The sequence below is a fragment of the Ranitomeya variabilis genome, chromosome 2 (genome assembly GCF_051348905.1).
Source record: "Ranitomeya variabilis isolate aRanVar5 chromosome 2, aRanVar5.hap1, whole genome shotgun sequence".
Classification (NCBI taxonomy): domain Eukaryota; kingdom Metazoa; phylum Chordata; class Amphibia; order Anura; family Dendrobatidae; genus Ranitomeya; species Ranitomeya variabilis.
The window spans coordinates 55,523,128-55,541,713 of NC_135233.1; positions in this window are offsets into that span (position 1 = coordinate 55,523,128).

Sequence of the window (18,586 nt, forward strand, 5' to 3'; positions counted from 1 at the left end):
CATTTACAGCTGATTTTACATAGAACAATACCTGAAAGAGTATAATATACTAGTAGATAGGTGACTGTCCTACACAATGCATCCACTGAAGGGCAGAGTTCTTGCAATCTACTGTATTTTTTCAGATTATAAGATGCACTTTTCCCCAAAAATTTTTTGGGGAAAATAGAGGTGCATCTTATGCGGATATACCTTACCAGCCGCAGAGGAGCAGGGTCCCAGGGTCGCTGTTGGAGGAGGAAAGTGTGGAGCATTGCTGCCAGCCACAGGCTAGAATGAGGGGGTGTTCGGATGTGAGCCGCTGGGGGTGTTCAGTGGTGCGGGGGCTCTGCCGACATTTTATGAAAGCCCTGAGCCCCCGCACTTACATGGTTTACTATGCGGTGGACTCTGGGAAAATGGCTGCCAGGGAAGGTACATGTGCAGATGGAGATCTCGGCACCCAGATCTCGGGAGATGAGATCTCAGCGGTATAGTATGTATGTATGTAGTGCACATCCTTTGCTTTGGTATGCGTATGTAAACAGGCATTTAAACAGTAACCAGTAAGTCCATGGAAATAGACCTTTACTTAGCGGTAGTATGCACAGATCTTACCACCCTTGCTCCCTCCATTCCTGCCTACTCATGACCAAAAAGAGCCATCAAAAAGATGAGTTTCTCTCTTTAGTGGGCTTGATCCATCCATGTCATCTGAATGGCCACCATGAAATACCACATTTTCTGCATAGTGGCCACTCCAGGACCAATGTTTGGCTCACTACAGCCTTCTCCAGCAAAGTCAGCTATTTGTGGTTGGGCACCCACTGCGATCATCACCTTCTGATTGACAGGGTGAGGGTGTGACAAAGTCTTTAAACCATTGTGGGGAAAGAAATGCTGCGCTAGTTGTTTTTTTTTTTCCTTGTCAGACATCTTAAAATAATGAGACCCCCTATTCCCACTACATACGCACTTGTGAATTATTTTCATCCATGTTCTTCCAGGGTAACCTTGTTTTGCGATACTAGCAGTCAGTTAACCTTTCCCTACATTGATTTTCTTGCTTTACAAAAGGATTTTGACTTCTATCTACTTTTTTTTTCATGTTAATATATTAAACTGTAAAATTAGAAATTGCAATGCTAAATCCATTCTGGCCACAGTATAATGCGGAAAATCTTGTAAAATGAGTATTTCTCCTGGACATTTGGATGAGATTAGGGGCTCATAAATCTAAATTATTTATAGAGTCTGCAAGTAAGACATTGAGTGTTACTACGTGTTCCTTCCTGCTGAAATTGTTTTAGAAAAAGAAGCTGGAGGAAAAGCATGAGAATTACGTGAGCAGACACCGGATTCATCCCCCTGATCTTCAGAGCAATATCGGGATAGATCAGATTGACTTGCTTTGATTGAGGCTGGAAAAAATAGTTACTGCTCTGCATTATATTTATTGGAACCACTGCAAAAGATGATTTTACTGGGGGAGCCAAGACCCTCTTGTTACTCTTATTGTGGCTGCTGCTCCCATCTGATGAAGTGATCACCAATCTATAGGAAAGCTGTAAAATTGCTACTGGAGGGACCCCCACCGACCCAAAGAACAGAGCTTTAAAATGTCCCATTGGAATTAAATAGTATCCACTTCATTCATTGTCTATAGGATGGTTGAGCACTGTACTTGGCTATCTCCAGCAGTGCCGTTGACTATTAATGGAGCATGCTCAGCCACCACTCTATTCCATTGAATAGTGATGATTGTGGGGGTTTCAGCAGTGGGACCCAAAATGATGAACAAGATGTCTCCTATTCTGTGGATAGGTAATACCTTTCTTAGGTGGGAATAACCCTTTAAATGACACCCACTTAGATAAATAGCCCCTAAACAATAAATGAATGGCTTTAGAGAAAAAAGGGTTTCCCTGCTCTTTCTTGTAGAAAGGGGTCTGACCTAAATGTTTATAAAAGGGTATATGGATGGGGTCGTCCTCGTGAGACAACTAAACATCCAACCCTTGAAAGGGATTGTCCTCTACAGGACAACCCCAACTTAGATAGAACCTGTCACATCGGATAATGCTATTAATCTGCATGTATCAGGTTAATCTACAGATTAATTGTGTTATGAAGGAGCACTGCAGCTGTACTGAAAGTGCGACACCCAGGAGATAATAAACATTATATCTCCTTGGAGCCGCTGGCTTTCAGTCAAACAGGCATGTCAGAGCGACTACAATCACTGCTCACAGCACTGACTGACTGCTGCCTCTGTCCTGATGCATTGCTAAGCCTGCTGTCAGTCAAAGTGCCAGGGCATGGTTACAGCTACCACTCGCAGTATAGTGAGCAGTGAATGAAGCCGCAACGACACGTCTGAATGACTGAAAGCCGGTGACTTCTTGGAGGAATAAAGTCCATTTTCTCCCGGATGTCCCACTTTCAGCACAGCGGCACTTTTATAATCCTATTAGCCTACAGATTAACTCTATATCTGCAGTTAATAGCATTTCTGGACATGACAAATTCTGTTTCAACAGTTTGTTCAGTAAAAGCAAGTTATAGGATAGGTGATAATAACTTGTTGATCGGTGGGTGACCAAGTGCCAAGACATGCACCGATCAGCACAACAGGGAATTTTTAATCTCAATAGTTAATAACGTTATCAGATATGACAGGTTCCCTCTAATCAATTTCAACACCCGAATTTTAATAAAAGCAATAAATACTCATCTTCTGGAGCGGCAGCCTCATTCCAGTGATGTCGGCGCCACTGTTCCTAATATTGTTGTGTTATGTGCTGGCTATGGGTAGCAAGTGGTCACTCGTCAACTGCAGTCGAATTGATCCCAGCAGCAGATGCGTGACGTGTCTACAGACAGAGGAAGTCAGTTACATTAAAGGATTTTTCCCACAAACGAAAGATCATTTTAAAAATTGTTTGTGTCTGAGCGTGTACGGAGCATATGACATCTCCTAGGCAGGGGAGGAAGCAAAAGACAATACTGACATTACAGCAGGAGATCACAGAGGATTCATTTTGTCAGGTAAAATATTTCACTGACTGTGTTTAAACAATATTTTACCTCACAAAATGTGTAAATATTTTCAATGATTCAATATATAAAAATACAGTAGTGATGTATTTGATAGTATTATATATATAGTGTACCAAAGTATCTACATAATACCAGCAACAATGTGACAATACCACAATACCACTCCTTTCTATATGAAAATATAAAACTATGTATGTACAATAAAGTATCAGTATCAGATGGAATGTTGTTCTGTCACAATGGTGTACAGTCCATTCTTGATGAGCGCTCAAAATGCTCAGTCTTATTGGGAGCGGCCGCAGCACACACAGGGATAAATTTATCCAAATCAAATTTCCATATCAAATGGCCCCCAACTGTGAGGCGTGGATGAAACACACGGGACCCTGCTGACCGGAGAGACGGAGGTGTTGGCCATGGCCTTGGTTCACGGGACGGAGACTGCGCAGCTCCATAAGTAAGGTAAGAAAATGTTATCATCTTACCTGAAAGTCCCCTGTGCCCAGTCCGGGTCTATACCTCTTGCCGGTCAGGTGTGGTCACCACCGCATTCCCAGGTAGTGTAAAAAGTCCAAAGCCTGTATCCAACAAACCCTGGGATATAAGTCAAGGTGTCTGCTGTGTGCCGTGTATGTGTTCCATGTTTGTGTAAAATCCAGGAGAAGTAAGGAAGTGACTGTTTTGTTTGTGGTGGCTGGGTAACAGACCGCAGGAGGTCAAATCGCTCGATAAGTTATTGCAGCATTCCCGTGCATAGGAGGGATAGGTAGTCCCGGGGCAGGTAGTCCCAGGCTCCAGGCACGGGTAGTGATAACTTAGAGGGCTAATGCAGATTCCCGTAGTGCCGGCGATCCAGTTAGGACGACCGGACCGGGGTGGTAGATTTCCCGCTTGTTGTGCTTCTCACTCAGGCGGCCCGGGCACAGGTGTGCCCAGTGCGATTGGCAGTAGTCTGTTCCCAGCGCAACCTGCACGTGTCACAGAATACAAAGGGCCATCTCCCGGACGTCTATCTGTATCTGTTTCTGTTTGGTTCGATTCATGTATCGCTGCTTTAAGAGCATACAATTGTAAAAGAAAGGTTTTTTTCTTCTCTCTCCTGAACTTCCTCTTTTCCAGCTGCAAGCAGAGATATATGCATTGTAAATCACACTGTTACATCTGTTTTTTTCTCTGGCTGTTTCTGCAATGCTGGCTATGTGTAGCTATTTGTGAAGAAGTGAAACAAATTGTATCTATAATTTTTGATGCGACATACGTGTTTTCAGATACGTGATTTTAGTGACATTGGATACAATAGCATAAGAAAAGGGGAAGTGTGTGTCTCTGACTGCGTTGAGCGCAGAGAGAAGGAGAGAAAAAATATAGTTTTTTTACTCTTTTGAAGGTCTTTATTCTGGGTTTTTATATTTTTTCAAGTTTTTTTATATTTTAAAGTTTTTTGTCTCTTTACCTTTTTTAAAAAAAAAAAAGTTTTTTCTTTTGTATCAAATTTTTGAGTTTTTGATCGTTTTGGTTTTTTTTTTGGAGTTTTATATACTCATTTTTAGAAGTTTTTTGGTGTTGTTTTCTTTTTCCTTTTTGTGTGTTTTTCATTTTTTGCTTTTGCCATGGGGAATAAAGTGGCCAAGCAACAGAAGGGTCTTTTAATTCCTGATGAGAAAACAGCCCCCCAGATAGTGGCAGAACACGAAGGTGTTAAGTATGTGAAGAATTTTGGAAGGTATAAAGTATGTGAAATTCATAAGAATGGCAGACTTCAAGCTGCGGAATGGCATGACGTGGAAAGGAAAATAAGGGAAGTTAGCTGATGTTAAATTGCTGAATACTAATACACGGTATGAAGTAGCAGCAGAGCTTACATCGTTTAGGCAGCAGAGCTTACATCGTTTAGGTGGTACAGAAAGTTATGTGAGCAAATCAGGAAGTGTTTTTTTGTGTGTAAGATGGTAAATATTGGATCTGTGCAGTCTGCTCTCAGCAGAATCCATGATATAGGGAGTTTTTTTTGCACAGTATGTGGCATGCCCCGTCCCTCCCTACAGGGAGAAGGCATCATTGCTCCACTCTATTGTTCTCATTCTTCTCTATCCTCCTTTTTCTCTGTCACTCTTTCTCTCCTCATTCTTCTCTCTCACTCTCCTTTCCTCTCCTCTTTCTCCACACTTTTCTCTTCTCTCTCTCTCTCTATCTCTCTCCTCCACACCTTCCATCTTCTCCTCCCTCTTCTCCTCACCCTCTCTCTCTCCTCCTTCTCCACTCCCCCACCACACCTATCTCCTCCTTCTCTTCCTTCTCCACACCCATCTCCACTCCTCTCTTCTCCTCCTCCTCCTCTCTCTTCCACACCTCCCATCTTCTCCTCCCTCTTCTCCTCACTCTCTCTCTCTCCACCTCCTTCTGCACACCCTGATTCTCCCCGTTTCTCTTCACTACACCTTTCTGTCTCTTTCTACCTCCTCATTCTCCTTCTCTGCACCTCTTTCCTCCTTCTTCACTCATCTCCACATTCTCTCTCTCCTCCTTCTATTCCTTTTTTCTCACTCATCAACCCCTCCTCCTTCTTCTTCCTCTTTCTTCCTCTTCGTTGCCGGCTGGGCCAACACCCAATTCAAACAATGTGGTGCTTACAGCACAAGGTTCCCCTTCTATGTCCCTGGCAAAGTCCAGCCATTGCCAGTTGTGATATTGGGGAAAGAAGGTGAAAATCCCCCTACACACAATGCAGTGGGCAGCCCCCAGACATAGCAGACAGCTCAGCCCTGGGTGCAGAGGGGGGAGTACTGACATCATCATCTACATCTGCTGATAATGTACAATTTCAGCACCGGTCAGAGCTGCCTACATTCACACCAACATAGAATTATAAGCCTAATCCATCACAGCTTCAGCAAGGGGGAGACGTCCTCACATAAAAAGGCAACTTCTAAGTCCAATATCAGCCAGTGTACGACCCCAGTACACGCTATCACAACTATTCCTCTGATGAAGATGAAGAGGGAACATCATACATGCTGTCCAGTACTAGGAAAAGAAACCCACAGGCACCAAGAATGCAGGGGCAGATAGAGGCACCACCATTACACTATGTGCACTGCACTTCAAGTCAGGTGACAATCTTCCAGACCCAGGGATGCATCCCATGCCATTTTACTGAAGAATGTAGCAGAACCAGCGAACATATGCAGCCACCTGGAATGATCTCTGGGCCATAAATGGAAATAGAAGCAGCCGATGCACTCTGGCCAATCATGAAGGAACAATTCAAACTTCCAGCAGAATTAGATGTACACGCTTGGGAGTCAGAGCCACAGCTTAGTGATCAGCTCAGAGAGTGGGCCAAAGGCAGATCGGCAGGACAAGCCCTCAGCTTACATGACATGAGCCAAGACAAGACAGAGTCTGTAAAGAAGTTTCATGGCAGAGTAATGCAAGTATTCCAAGACTTGGGCTTCACCATTCATGACCAGATACACAGGCAAATGTTGGCACAGGCCTTTGTGCATGGACTGAGACAGCCAATCAGGAAACCACTGATAGTGGCTAGGCCTGACTTGTGAAAGAAATGGTTAAACTGAATTTGAAAATATATTCTCTTATATGCAAAGGGTCAGCATTATCATCTAAGTCTTCCTGTGTCCAGCTTCCCGTACACTCCATCTTGTTAAAGGTCAGTTATTCTCGTAAGACTGCCATAAGGATGGGAGTTGATATCCTCTTGAGGATGCATCTGTTTTTGACCTCTTCACCAGAATAGCCCACACGGTTCTGCCAAATCCCTTGTTAAACCACAAACATCACAAATATGTACAAAACACCCCCGCATTCCTGTTTTTAGATATCTACTTGTATCCCAGGACATGAGTGATAACCCGTCAAGAATTGTATATGTTTTGCCAAGTATTTTTGTAACCTATACTCCTTTTGACTTTTTCCTATAAAAGAAGGGCTCAATAAAGGAAGGTTAGGATTAGTGTTGAGCATTCCGATACCGCAAGTATCGGGTATCGGCCGATACTTGCGGGTATCGGAATTCCGATACCGAGATCCGATACTTTTGTGGTATCGGGTATCGGTATCGAAACAACATTAATGTGTAAAATACAACATTAATGTGTAAAATAAAGAATTAAAATAAAAAATATTGCTATACTCACCTCTCCGACGCAGCCTGGACCTCACCGAGGGAACCGGCAGCGTTGTTTGCTTAAAATGCGCGCGTTTCCTGCCTCCCGTGACGTCACGGCTTCTGATTGGTCGCGTGCCGCCCATGTGGCCGCGACGCGACCAATCACAGCAAGCCGTGACGTAATTTTGAGGTCCTGGAAGCTTAATTCTAGGCATTCAGGATTTTAAAATTACGTTCCGGCTTGTGATTGATCGCGTCGCGGTCACATGGGCGACGCGACCAATCACAAGCCGTGACGTCACGGGAGGCAGGACACGCGCGCATTTTAAAATTACGTCACGGCTTGTGATTGGTTGCGTGCCGCCCATGTGGCCGCGACGCGACCAATCACAGCAAGCCGTGACGTAATTTCAGGTCCTGTATGCCTATTTCTGCATTCTGCACTCGGTTTATCCATATACACATGAGCATTTCTGATAGAAATTTATATCTGCGGTGCTCTCAAAGCCTTTAAAAAGCTAATGCAAATCATCACAGAAAATTCCATTTCTGCTATCTTCTCACGAACTGTAACTCAATGACAAATTAAATTTTCAGAAAATTTGCACAATTAATTTTGCACTTTTTTTCCCCTAGAAAAAATTAATTAGCCTAGAGTTTTTCATCACTTTTTGAACCTAGGATAATTATTGTATGTTTAAAAGGGTTTCCCAACAATGAAAGTGATGACATATTGCTAGGATATGCTATATCTTTTTGAACACTTGTGGTCCTACAGCCAGAATAAAGAAGCTGCAATTTCTGTTTTTCCTTGCACAGCAGGGCTTCCTTCTACTCCCTTTGAAGGGAACGTGAGCCCTATTTTCAGAGGCCAGAACCCCATAATCTTGATTTTATGGTTTATCCTATTAATATGTCAGTTATGTCTTCTACAAGAGGAAGAAAATTGAATCTTAGTGCCATCCATTTAAGGTAGCTGTCCTATATGTCAAAGACTGATCCTTCAACGAGCCATACCATATATCTTCAACCAAACAAAATGGAAAGACGCAACTTGCATAACACAGTCTCACCACTGGTTCCATGACTGATCCATCCTGGACTGCAAGTGAAATTAGATGTCACATGCCAAGCTTAAAGCATCAAACACAGTTCACACAAACCATCAGGAAGCATTTGCATGACATTGTTCTCCGAGACAGACATCCAGATACTGGTGTCTATTGACCTCACACTGCCGCTCTTAAAGGCTATCATGGTGCAGAGCAGGAAGGTAATATAGGTTGAATTTAAGGTTTATCATCTTGAGCGATTTGTCTTGGATGCAATTGGAGCGGCCCCCAGACGCAGGACGGTGGGGTACTCGGTACCGGGTCTAACGGTTCTGAGGAGTCACGGTGGCCTGACCCAGTCCTTGGTCCTGCTAAGGGGCACCCAATAAAAGGTGTAGGTGGTGGTGTAGGTTGCGGTAAATAACGAGGACTCAGGGTTGCAGTCTCTTTACCTCTTTACTGAAGGCTTCGGCATCCGCAATCCAGAGCACTGTCAACTGGGCTGGCTGAGACCGGCCGGTCCGAAGGCACATCCAGAGTTCCCTTTGCAGGTGGAAATCAGTGCCTACCTACTAGTGCCTGGGTGTTGTAGTACTTCCCTGCTGAGCACCACGGGATAGTCCTCACAACTGTCGTGTATGTTTCTGTTCTTTCTCTCCGTCCCCCAGATGATATGGATAGGACGCACCCGTATGATGAGGTAGGCCTGGAGTTATTCTGGGACCCTAGAGATGCCCCTCTCCCACAATTGCCTCCGTTGTCTTCATTAGGTGATTTAGGTGAGGCAGCCAAACTATAATTAACTGCCCTGCCATTGGTTTGAAGTAATGCGTGGAGCCCAATACTTCCTCGGCATTCCGGCCACCGGCTACGTGCCTCAGTAGGATGTTGCCGATCTCGGGGCACGACTCCTACTGGTTCTATCGCCTTTGTGCTGTGATCTCGTTTCTCACTTCTCCACAATAAACCTCGCTTCGTGTCCTTTCTTAAGATGCTGCTGCAATGAAGTGCAGGCGCGGCTCCGTAACGATCTGTCCTTTTCGCTAGGCCTCTGTCAGGATCCCACCCCTGACAGGGACCCCCCTGAATCTTCCCAAGCAACCTCTTCTCTCACTAGGTGTTGCCTGGGCAAAACCCAGTCAGCTTCTGCCTAACTTCCTATCCAGCCCCCCAGTTTTACCAGATTGTGAGGAGTGGCCTAATCATAGAACCCTTTGCTCCCCCTGGTGGCCAGAGTGTGAAGTGTAATGTGTGACTGTGATACCTGGTCAGGTGAACTCCTTAAGTGCCATCAGACGTACCATCACTCCCCTTAGTGGCGGAGCGTCAGTACTGCAACGACCAGGACTCTGGGGCGCTGCACTCCCCCCCTGGTTAAATCCAGTACTCCCGGACTGGGAAAGAAGAACAACAATACATGTTAGCAAAAGACATACAAAATTTTGAAATGCAATAAACAAGTACGGTAAATTTAACAGAGCTTCCCTTTATGGGAGGTGAGGACACTTGAATGTTACAAACAAAAACATATTTACATAGTGCTTAGGATTTTAAATAACACTTATTAAATTACTGACTATAAATAACTATCATTACCCAACCGGGTATTCTATCTACTAAGTGCAAATTCTGAACAATAATTTAACTTTTCCTTTAAGGGCGTATAAGCTGAACCCACTAAAGGCTTACTATAAAACTCTAAAATATAAATTAACTTTGTCTTTATTTCTCTTTTCTAAATGCAACATTTTGCTGTACTCTCTGATTTTGAACATGCAGGACCGCCTGGCTACTCGTCCGGGCCTACTGCCTCTTTTCTTTTATAAGCTCAATTTTTATTCACAGTATAAGATCAATCAACCATCTCTCTATGGTTTCCAGGAGGACACACTAACCCCTACGGGTTCACTTTCATTGAAATTCGGCTTTCAACTCTTTTCCTGTCCTCAACCTCTAGTAACATCATCGAACATTTCCTATTATTTCTTAAATAACTACACACTATTAATTACTATTCAACATTCTCAAAGTAACATTATACTTAAGTGCAACACATGAACATTCCCTTTAAGAGGGGACCAAGTCTCTTTGTGGTAGTGCAGACTCTCTATCTGCAAGTCCGTTTAAGGCAAGAACTTCTGTGCTGTATTCAAGAACAGTCTCTTCAAAAAGTTCTCCTTTTTGTAAAACCAGTAGGGGGCACCTTTAAGAAGGTGCAAACTATTTACAACACAGTTTGCGAACCATTCACCATCCATTATTCGGCAGTCCTTGTAAACAATGATGAACAAAAGCGAAAACAAAAAGCAAAAACAGTAGGGATCCCAGGTCAACTGAGGGATCCCTTTAAGGACAACCCTGGTCGGGTATTAGCAGCAACACAGCAGGGAGACAAACAGTTAACTGAACTATATACATTTTCGTTGCGCCATGGCACACTCCGGTTAGTCAGGAGGCAGCCTCCACCGGGGCCTTACCTGACAGGTAGCCCTCTACGGTGTAGGAAGGCTTGACTCCAAGTCCATGCCCGGTGCCAGGTGCACTCCATGAGTTTGGGTTTCCTGCACGACCAGGTAGTGCACTGCGATGAGTGTCTGAGTGGGCTGGTGGATAATGCCAGCGGCTGCAGACGCCGCCGCAGCCGCTTCAGCGGTAAGCTCCTCCCCCTCGGTTCGGGATACCGCCAGGACGGCTGTACATCGCTGCATATCTCGGGCCCACCAACTCCTTCCCTTTAGATATCGGCAATAAGTCAGTACGTCTCCAGGCTTCAAGATGGATCCTGCGCCGCCTCCGCGCAGGCAGGGCTCCACCTCGACCTGAGTAATGCGGACTCTCAGCGTCGTTCCAATATCCTGGACGAAACCTTTCCCTTCCTGAGGCTGGTAGATGATCACTACGCCCCATTTCGGCAGGGAGCCATCCAGCAGTTCGCCTCGTGCCTCCCGTTCTACTTCCCGCTGAAACTCCGTGATCAGGTGGTTCCGGTACTCTCCCCAAGGGAAGGGCCCAACGTCATGCCCCCCGGTAATTTGGGGTCAGGTGGCGGGGGCGCCGGGGCTCCAGCGACCGTGGCGGTAACTGGATCAGGTTGGGAGGAGAGGCGTCCTCCCTGGGGGTTGCGACACCGGGTACCTGCACTTGAGGTAACTCCTCTGGCGCCACTCCACTCTCCTGAGGAAGGCGTACGGACTGGCGACAGCTCCGGGGATGGATGCCCCATCGACAGATCCCATGGATCCAGGTCCTCCAATGGTGGCATGTCGGAGTACTCCTCCGGCGACCGGGGTCTGTGCAGGGCCATTCTATTTTGCAGGCCTTCTCTGGTCTCCAGTCCCACCTCATCTGAGTCATAGTTTCGTTTCTTCGGTCTCCGCCCGCCACAGAAGATCAGGAGGCGGGTCTCAGCTGCTGACAGACACGTCCTCAGGATACAGAAATATTTAGACTGGGCGGCCATTTTCTTTCACGCTCTCCAGCTCTTGTACGCCCACTCCACGCCCCTCTTCTTCTCCTGCGCTCCTCGTAGCGCTGTAATGGCGGCGGTTTTGGCGGGCATTTTTGGCGGCAAATAGCAATACACAGTCTTTGCAATAAATCACAGTTCAAGCACAATTCAATCACAGTTCTAAGGCACACATGACCTGATTCTTCAGGCTTAAGTAGATCCTGTTCGTGACGCCAAGTTAGAGCGGCCCCCAGACACAGGACGGCGGGGTACTCGGTACTGGGTCTAACGGTTCTGAGGATGTCACGGTGGCCTGACCCGGTCCGTGGTCCTGCTAAGGGGCGCCCAATAAAAGGTGTAGGTGGTGGTGTAGGTTGCAGTAAATAACGAGGACACAGGGTTGCAGTCTCTTTACCGAAGGCTTCGGCATCCGCAATCCAGAGCACTGTCAACTGGGCTGGCTGAGACCGGCCGGTCTGAAGGCACATCCAGAGTTCCCTTTGCCGGTGGAAATCAGTGCCTACCTACTAGTGCCTGGGTGTTGTAGTACTTCCCTGCTGAGCACCACGGGATAGTCCTCACAACTGTCGTGTATGTTTCTGTTCTTTCTCTCCGTCCCCCAGATGATATGGATAGGACGCACCCGTATGACGGGGTAGGCCTGGAGTTATTCTGGGACCCTAGAGACGCCCCTCTCCCACAATTGCCTCCGTTGTCTTCATTAGGTGATTTAGGTGAGGCAGCCAACCTATAATTAACTGCCCTGCCGTTGGTTTGAAGTAATGCGTGGAGCCCAATACTTCCTCGGCGTTCCGGCCACCGGCTACGCGCCTCAGTAGGATGTTGCCGATCTCGGGGCACGATTCCTACTGGTTCTATCGCCTTTGTGCTGTGATCTCATTTCTCACTTCTCCACAATAAACCTCGCTTCGTGTCCTTTCTTAAGATGCCGCCGCAATGAAGTGCAGGCGCGGCTCCGTAACGATCTGTCCTTTTCGCTAGGCCTCTGTCAGGATCCCACCCCTGACAGGGACCCCCCTGAATCTTCCCAAGCAACCTCTTCTCTCACTAGGTGTTGCCTGGGCAAAAACCAGTCAGCTTCTGCCTAACTTCCTATCCAGCCCCCAGTTTTACCAGATTGTGAGGAGTGGCCTAATCATAGAACCCTTTGCTCCCCCAGAGTGTGAAGTGTAATGTGTGACTATGATACCTGGTCACGTGAACTCCTTAAGTGCCATCAGACGTACCATCACTCCCCTTAGTGGCAGAGCGTCAGTACTGCAATGACCAGGACTCTGGGGCGCTGCACTATGATAGCCAAAAATTGGTCTGCAGACCACGTGAGAAACATAATGAAGAAGCCTTCATGAGGGAATGTTACACCGGTCCGCTCTACGCAAAGCATTATAGTATTGGATGGCATAAAGTATGGTAGTCAGACCACAGCTCAGCTTACATTAATTTGATCGTGATACCAGTGGTACGATCATTTCTCCAAAGTGTACCAGGAGCAATTTTTCATCACAAGAACACCAGGCCGCATATTTTTCATGCTAGAGTGAGCAGATTGCATGAAAAAAGGTGATACCACGACCTGCAGGGTCTCCAGAATTGTCTCACCTCAGTCACATCTGGAACGGCAAGTACAAAGCCATCTGCCTCAGTGCATTCAGCGCAGCAGAAAATTCCTCACACAACTATTAATAACCTCACTAATAGCAGCCAAGGCTGTAAGTGTGGAGATTTCTGAGTGCTCATAGTCCATACTGAATTAATCGAGATATAAAATTCCTTCTCACCGCCCAATGGGGGTGGTCTTTTTTGCCCTTTCTCATTCTCGGGTCCTCTGCCAGAAGCCTGGGAGTTTGAGAGTTCTGTGCAGGATCTTAGTTGCTCCCAGCATTGCTCATTTCTGGACAGTGAGTTCAGATGTTGTTCCTAGGATCTGTTGCAGACTTTTTCCCAACTTAGGCTGGTTTTAACTTGCGTAGGACAGAGCTATGGAGGGCTGCGTAGTTCCTCTGTTAGCCCTGCCCACTGCCACACTTCTTCCATTCAGCTCCGCCTACGTCGGCATGCGTCCTGCGTACCTATCTTTAACATTGGGTATACAGGCCATGTGAATGTATGCAGATGCCTCCGCATGCGTCTTTTTGACGCTGCGCTGACCGCAACAAAATGCAACATGTTGCGTAGACGCAGTTCGGCGTAGCGGCAAAAAGACGCATGCGGAGGCATGCGCATACATTCGCACGGCCTGCGTACCCAATGTTAAAGATAGGTACGCAGCACGCATGCCAACGTAGGTGGAGATGAATGGAAGAGGTGCGGCAGTGGGCTTGGCTTAACAGAGGAACTACACAGCCCTCCGCAGCTCTGCCTAACGCAAGTATGAAACCAGCCTTAGGGGTCACTGCACCAAGTGCTCTCATCACCACTGGAATCACTGTTGCCTTCACCTTTCACATCTTCTCCAGTTCTCCTTTGTGGCCCTGGTGTTTCTCCAGCTTCTCATACTCTTTCTTTCTGATGTTGCTGTCATTTGGCAATGCCACATCTATTATCATTGCTGCCCTCTGATCCTTGTCTACTATCACAATGTCTGGTTGGTTAGCCAACACCTGCTTATCTGTCTGGATCTTGAAGTCCCACAGGATTTTAGCCCTCTCATTCTCCACCACTTTTTCAGGGTTCTCCTACCTGGACTTATGGGGACTTAGCTCATATGCTGTGCAGATGTTCCTGTTGTCATGTCCTCCAATACTTACCTGTCCGGCCGGCGAGCTCCCGACGTGGTCCCTCGCTGTATTCCGCCCGGCTTCTCAGGCTCATAGCACTTCAGCGGTTCGCGCATGCGCTGTAGTGCTTCTTCCGCCACCAGGGGTTCTGGGAGGTCGTGACCCAGTGGCTCCACCCCAATATGGCGGCGCCCACCGGGTATCTTCGTCGTAGCGGCGCCTGTCTAGCCCAGGTGTTCCTCTTCGTCCTCAGGTCCCATGTCTCTGCTGCTCTCTCGCTAGCCCTGTGCCAATTCCCCTTTTGCTAGCCTGTTAGTAGCCTTTTCACTGGTTATCTTGTTCCCTCCATTCCTTTGCCTCATCCTTGCCCTATCCTATTGTCTTCCCTGTGACTCTATAGCCCATTAGCACACCCACTGTTTCCTATTTGTTTTTCCCTTCCTTTCCAGCTCCCAGTTTCCAGCCACCCTCAGTTCCTGATTCCTCTTTGTTTCCCGTTACCGCCTATCTTTGTTTTGTTCCAGTCGTCCCTTTGGCTTCGGCAGTTGTGGTTCCATCCCCCTTGGGCCTGCTCCTAACATTCCCTGTATAAGAGTGGATCCATCTGGTTTGCTCGTCCTCGGGGGCTCTGGAGCCGTGACCCAGAGGGTCCACTTTCAGGTTTCTTCCCTTAGTATTCCATCCGTGGTACCTGTATACAATTCCCTCTACTTGGTTGTGGCGTTCAGTATACACTGTTCCTGCTTGCATTTTGCATCCTGCCACTATGTGTTGGACTGTTTCTGAGGTTTCTTTGCATAGTCTGCATCTTGGGTCTTGTCTTGTGTGGTAGATTCCTGCTTCTATGGATCTGGTACTTAGTGCTTACTCTTGTGCCGCTATGATTAGTGCCCCTGTGCTGTCTTGAAGTCCAACTTTCTCCAGACACTGGTAGTATTTCTCCATGTCAGCCACTTCCATTATCTGTTGACGGTACATCCTATGCAGTGGCTTGTCTTGCCATTGCACTTCATGCTCCTGTTCTTCCTTCCAGATCTGTTGTTATTGCTGCCTTAGGCTTTCTCTCAGCATCTCATCTTTTGGTGCAATTTTTCTGATGTATTTCTGCATATTCCTTGGTGGCTTGCATGGTTATCAAGCTTCGACTACCCTTCTTTCTGTTGGAATACAATCTTTGGGTGTTAGACTTAGGGTTGAGACCTCCATAAATTGTGAGGAGCTTTTGTATCTTCACATCTGCAGCGTCCATCTCTTCTTTTGGCCAGCACACTATGCCAGCAGGGTATCTGATAACTGGCAGGGCATATGTATTGATGGGGTGGATTTTATTCTTCCCTTCCCTATGTCTTACCCTTTGATGGTATTTGGATGTTGCTGCTTTCCTTGCCTCCTCATCATGGTTACCGTATCCCTGTGGGATGCCGAGGGACTTGTAGCATGTCTGTAGATCTGCTATGTGCCCTGCTGGTAATTCCACTCCATCAGTCTTCACTACCTTGCCTCTCTGTATTACCAACCTGCCGCACTTCTCCAGTTCGAAGGACATCCCGATTTCTTCACTGTAGATCCTTGTCAGGTGGATCAGTGAATTGATGTCTCGTTCATTCTTCGCATACAGCTTGATGTCATCCATGTAGAGGAGGTGGCTGATGGTGCTTCTACTCTTGAACTTGTATCCATAGCCAGACTCTGCAATTGTCTGACTGAGGGGGTTCAAGCCTATGCAGAACAGCAATGGGGACAGCGCATCACCTTGGTATATGCCGCATTTGATGGTCACTTGGCTAGTTTTCTTGAGTTGACTTCCAATGTTGTTCTCTATTGCCCCATTGAGTTTCTGAGGAAGGTTCTTAATTGGTTGTTGACAGGAAACACAAGGTTAACACAAGGAAGAACAGTGTTGATCATGAAGGATCCTCACAAAGGATATATATCTATATATATAATTGTCTAAGGGTCACTTCCGTCTGTCTGTCTGTCTGTCTTTTTGTCTGTCTGTCACAGATATTCATTGGTCGCGGCCTCTGTCTGTCATGGAAATCCAAGTCGCTGATTGGTCGTGGCAAAACAGCCAGGACCAATCAGCGACGGGCACAGTCTGGCGGAAAAATGGCCGCTCCTTCCTCCCCGCAGTCAGTGCCCGCTCCGTACTCCCCTCTAGTCAGCGCTCACACAGGGTTAATGGCAGCGTTGACCGCGGTGTCACGCACTCGGTTAACGCTGCTATTAACCCTGTGTGACCAATTTTTTACTATTCATGCAACCTATGCAGCATTAATAGTAAAAAGATCTAATGTTAAAAATAATAATAATAATAATAATAATAAAAAAAAAAAAATAGTTACATACTCACCCTCTGTTGGCCCTTGGATCGAAGCGGCCAGTTACCGACTACATTTCTATTTTTTTTTTCAGTCAAGATGGGGTGCAGAGCGTACATTAATGAGAAAAAAATGAACCTGTTTGAATGCACCAAATAGCTGCAATAAAACAAAGAGCGGAAAATGTAAAGGGGCCTGAATCTGAATACTTTCCGTACCCACTGTATATATATATATATATATATATATATATATATATATATATATATATATATATATATATACACACAAACATACACAGTCCCACTTAATTTGCACAGCACTGTATATACAGCTCTGGCAAAAATTAAGAGACCACTGCAAAATGTTCAGTTTGTCTGAAAAATATTTAGAATTGAGAGTCCTCAGTAGTTGATCAACAGTTTATCAACTACTGAGGACTCTCAATTGTAAATATTTTTCTATCCACCGGCTATCACGGTACCAAGATATATATCTTTCCTGTATCAGCTTGTCTGAGTTTTCTCTTTCTAGATATATTTTTGAGTAAAATATATATTTTTCATTTATTCTATAAACTTCTGACAATATGTCTCTAATTTTCCAAGCAATAAATTTTGTATTTTTTCCTGAAAACAAGAAATGGTCAAAATTAGAAAAAATAGTGCTTTCAGACCTCTAATAATGCAAAGAAAACAAGTTCATAATCATTTAGAAACAACAATACTAATGCTTTAACTCAGGAAGAGTTCAGAAATCAATATTTTGTGGAATAACCATGATTTTTAATCACAGCTTTCATGCGTCTTGGCATGCTTTCCACCAGTCTTTCACACTGCTTCTGGCGCAAAAATTTAAGCAGTTCTTCTTTGTTTGATGGCTTGTGACTATCCATCATCCTCTTCATTACATTCCAGAGGTTTTTAATGGGGTTCAGGTCTGGAGATTGGGCTGCCCATGACAGGGTTTTGATGAGGTGGTCTCTTAATTTTTGCCAGAGCTGTATATATAATTTTTTTTATTTTTTTCCTTTTGCTTTCTGTCCTTATTCATGACACTGTACTTTTCATGTAGTTCATGATCGGTTATTATAATTATAACTTTTATTCTTAACACTCAAAAGTTTACTTCACAAAGTAAAAAACAGCAACTTAATGGCTTATAATGAAATCTGGACGGTTTCTGAAGGTTAGTGTACATTCTAATAAATGTCTGGCTGTTGTCCATAAGTTTTGTGAAAAATACTCAGTGTGAGAGGAATGAGGAATTAATGAAAGCCTCTGGTCACTTTCTCTACCCTAGGAGGGATATAAATGAAATGTCAGATTATTATACAGGACGCAGTGATTATAAACCACTAAATCTCCACACAGTGAGAAGAATGACAAGCCTTTACCGTCTTTAAGTAATTGCAATTTGAAAGAAAGATAATATTTGTAGAACAAGTTGGATTAATAGAAATACAAGAAGAATGTAGCCATGGCAGTGCTTGTATTGTCCAAAAAAATGTAGCTGGTAATAGAGGGAGATGTTCCGCATCTATGGACTGTACATTGGTGTTAAAAATTTAACTGCACATGAAAAACCCTAACTCACTAACCCCTTAGTGGCAAGAAGTCTCTGCCCAACCGCAGGTCTTATAACCCGTGACTTAGAAAATATGACCGCCCTACAGTTGTGTATTAGTCCTAAATGAAAACATGCAAATAAAATACCTTTGAGTATAAGTCAATCTACTGCTATCTTTTCTGACTCTTAATGGGAATCTTTCACTTTGCTACCTATTCTGAGAGCAGCATAAATGTAGAGACCCTGATTCCAGCAATGAGTTACTTTCTGGGCTGCTTGCTATAGTTTTG